We start from the raw sequence: 3,873 nt of genomic DNA, 5'->3' as shown, positions 1-3,873 counted from the left end.
TGTGACGCGAGCACCCGCTCCCCACTCGCTCATGCGCATTGGCTGGGCCGCCCCGTGCTCCGTTGCTGGCAGTCAGGCTGCTTCCCCTTTAAACGACGGTGGCCGCTGGGCGCCAGGGGATCTCCTGCTGCAGCCTAAGCAGCGGCTGCATCCGGGGTCCAGGAGGTGGCCGCGTGGGAGAGGCGGCCGCGGGCGGCGTCTTTCAACATGAGTTTTGGTTGGCACAAACTACATTCAAATCGTAGCCCATGTCCAGCAGAGAGACCAGCCTGTCCTGAACACCCTGAAGGAAGTGCCTGGGGTAAGGCCCTGTGGGGTGGCGGGGAACAGGACAAACCTGGCAGTGGTAGATTCTCAGTCTGATTCTTAGAGACCATCATACTTACATTTAAATATTTTTTTTCTTTTTATTGAGATGAAGTCTCACTCTTGTTCCCCAGGCAGGAGTGCAATGGCGTGATCTCGGCTCACTGAAACCTCCACCTCCCGGGTTCAAATGATTCTCCTGCCTCAGTCTCCCGACTAGCTGGGATTACAGGCACTTACCACCACACCCGGCTAATTTTTGTACTTTTAGTAGAGACTGGGTTTCACCATGTTGGCCAGGCTGGTCTTGAACTCCTGACCTCAGGTGATCTGCCTGCCTCGGCCTCCCAAAGTGCTGGAATTACAGGCATGAGCCACCGTGCCCAGCCACATTTTTAAAAATTTTAAGTGCAGGCAGGTGCAGTGGTTCATGCCTGTAAATCCCAGCATTTTGGGAGGCCAAGGTGGGCAGATCACTTGAGCTCAGGAGTTTGAAACCAGCCTGGGCAAGAGGGCGAAACCCTGTCTCTATCAGAAGTACAAAAAATTAGCCAAACGTGGTGGCATGTGCCTGTGGTCACAGCTACTCAGAAGGCTGAGGTGGGAGAATGGTTTGAGCCCAAGGGTGGTGAGAAGGGGTGGGGGTCGTGGAGGTTTCAGTGAGCTGAGATTGCACTACTACACTCTGGCCTGGGTGACAGACTCCATCTAAAAGAAAAAAATAATTGTAGTAAAACACACATAATATAAAATGTACCATATTAACCAGTTTTAGGTACACAGTTAGTGGTATTAAGTACATTCATGCTGTTATACAATTATCGCTACCATCCATCCACAAAACTCTTTTCATCTTGTGAAACCAGAACTCTATACGCTTTAAACGGTAAGTCTTCATTCCCCCTCCTACCAGCCAATAGCCACCATTCTACTTTCTTCTGTTGATTATGGCCACTCTAGGTACCTCAGACAAGTGAAATCATACAGTGCTTGTTCTTTTTTTTTTTTTTTTTTTTTTTGTGACAGAGTCTCACTTTGTTGCCCAAGCTGGAGTATAGTGGCACAATCTCGGCTCGCTGCAACCTTTGCCTCCCAGGTTCAAGCGATTCTCCTGCCTCAGTCTCCCAAGTAGCTGGGACTACAGGCGTGCGTCACAATGCCCGGCTACTTTTCGCATTTTTAATAGAGACAGGGTTTCACCATGTTGGCCAGGCTGGTCTTGAACACCTGACTTCAGGTGATTTTCCCATCTTGGCCTCCCAAAGTGCTGTGATTACAGGCGTGAGCCACCACACCCGGCCTACAGTGCTTGTTCTTTTATGACTGTTTTATTTCACTTACTGTTCTCAAGGACCATCCATGTTGTGGCGTGTGCCAGAATTTCCATCCTTTTTAGGGCTGAATCATATGTCTGGCCCACGTTTTTTTGACCACTCATCTGTTGATGGAGACATGTTGCTTTCACCTCTTGGCTGTTGTGGATGATGCTGCTACAAATATGGGTGTTCACATGTCTCTTTGAGTTCCTGCATTTGGTTATTTGGGGGATATACCCAGAAGTGGAATTGCTGGATCATACAGTAATTCTATGATGAGGTTTTTGAGGAACAGTCACGCTGTTTTCACAGGGTTCCAGTTTACTCACATTCTAGCAAACAGTTGTTGCTTTCTGGATTTTTTTTAAATCATAGGCATCCTAATGAGTGTGAGGTGACAGACTCCCTCAGTCTACAGGGCAGAGAACAGAGAGCCGCCGAGAAGGGTCTGCGACTTTAAATGCTAAAGCTCTGAGCAGGAATATTCTCGAGCGCTGCTTCTAGTCTCATGAAGACCAGAGCTAACCACTGGGAATGGACTGTGGTGAGTGAAGAGTGCCAGCACTGTGCCTCGAAGTGCCTCCCTACTGTGTCGATTAGTCTAAAAACACGTCAGCCTTTGGGTACGACTGGGGCCCCTCCAGACAGGGCGTGGAGCACATGGCCCTCCTTTATGGGCTGGACTCACTAGTGGGCTGCTTACCTGTGACTCACCTCCCAGGCTCAAGCTGATGCTAAGGTGCTGATTTGCTGGAACTCTGAGCTGGGCCTGTGTCTCCTTGGGCTCTGGGAGAGTTTTTCTTTTAGCAGTATTTTATGGAGATATTGTCTAGGTAGAGTAAAATGTAGATCCTGGTATTCTGTTTGAGTTTTGTTTTGTTTTGTTTTGTTTTGTTTTGTTTTGAGACAGGATCTTGCTCGTCACTCAACCTGCAGTGCAGTGGCACCATCATAGCTCACTGTGGCCTCAACCTCCCAGGCTTAAGCAATCCTCCTGCCTCAGCCTCCCTGTAGCTGGGACTATGTGCAGCACCATGCCTCACTAATTTTTTTTATTTTTAGTAGAGAGAAGGTGTTGGGATATGGAACAACTGGAACTGTCATTCATAGCAGACTTGAGTGTAAAATAATCCAGGCTGGTCTCAAACTCCTGGGCTCAAGCAATCCTCCTGCCTCAGCCTCCCAATGTGCTGAATTACAGGTGTCACTGCACCAGCCTCAGCCTGTTGTTAACGGATGTAAATACCTGTGCGACCACCACCAAGAACCAGATCCAGAACATTTCCAGCCTCTTAAAGACTCCTTTGTGCCCCTCCCAGTCAGAGACCCCCAAGGGTGATGCCATTGTGGCTTGTTGTTCAACTTGACTCGAATGGAATTTTCACAGCATGTGTCTGTTTGGATCTGCCTTCTTCTGCTCAGTTGCCAGGCCCATTGCTGTTTCCTGTGGCCCAGCTCCTTTTTATTACTGAGGGCTACTCTGTCGTGTGAAAACCACAATTCATTTCTCCCTTCTCTTTTGGTGAACAATTTGCATTGTTTCCAGCCTGGGGCTATGGTGAGTAAAGCTGTTAAAAACAGACAAATACGTTTTCCTTTCTCTTGGGTAATTTTTTAGAAGTAGAGAAGCCAGAACCTAGAAGTAGATATTTGACTGTATTACAACTCACCAAGCAGTTTTTCTTTCTTTTTATTTTTTTATTTTTTGAGACAGAGTCTTGCTGTCTTACCTAAGCTGGAGTGCAGTGGCGTGATGAGGGTTCACTGCAGCCTTGACCTCCTGGGCTCAAGTGAGCCTCCCACCTCAGCCTCCCACATAACTGGGACTACAGGTGAGCACCACCACACCTGGCTAATTTGTGTTTTAAATTATATGTATAGACAGGGTCTTCCTATCTTGACCAGGCTGGTATCAACCTCCTGGACTCAAGTGATCCTCCCACTTCAGCCTCCCAAAGTGCTGGGATTACAGGCATGAACCACCACGCCTGGCCTGGTTTTCTAAGTTGGATTATTTTACACTCCAGTCTGCTATGAATGAGAGTTCCAGTTGTTCCATATCCCAAGCAATTGGCGATTGCCTACAAATGATGTGGCATGATGAAATTGTTCCTGGTGTCCATGGTGTCTGAGAGGATTGCAAAGAATCTCCCTTCCTGTCTCTCCTTTCTGCTCCCTCGTATTGTCTACTCCTTAAATTGGTCAAATTCTATTTAATCCAGAACATAATGGAGATGGAGAGTGCAGATGA

The 3,873-nt window shown here is 47.8% G+C and overlaps 1 long non-coding RNA gene across 2 annotated transcripts; it reads left to right on the top strand.

The window, feature by feature from the left end:
• The first annotated feature begins 69 nt into the window (after positions 1-69).
• On the top strand, positions 70-3,873 carry LOC108524934 (uncharacterized). Of its 2 annotated transcripts, none has more exons than XR_001884165.1 (3): positions 70-301; positions 1,998-2,166; positions 3,845-3,873. It is a non-coding gene; the product is annotated as an uncharacterized LOC108524934 (long non-coding RNA). The 2 variants fall into 2 exon arrangements; XR_001884164.1 differs by lacking the exon at positions 3,845-3,873 and adding an exon at positions 3,337-3,373.

Source organism: Rhinopithecus bieti, unplaced genomic scaffold (genome assembly GCF_001698545.2).
Source record: "Rhinopithecus bieti isolate Rb0 unplaced genomic scaffold, ASM169854v2 repeat_33694, whole genome shotgun sequence".
Taxonomy (NCBI): Eukaryota; Metazoa; Chordata; class Mammalia; order Primates; family Cercopithecidae; genus Rhinopithecus; species Rhinopithecus bieti.
Note: the sequence above shows the minus strand (reverse complement) of the source record. Positions and strands in the feature narration are given on the sequence as shown.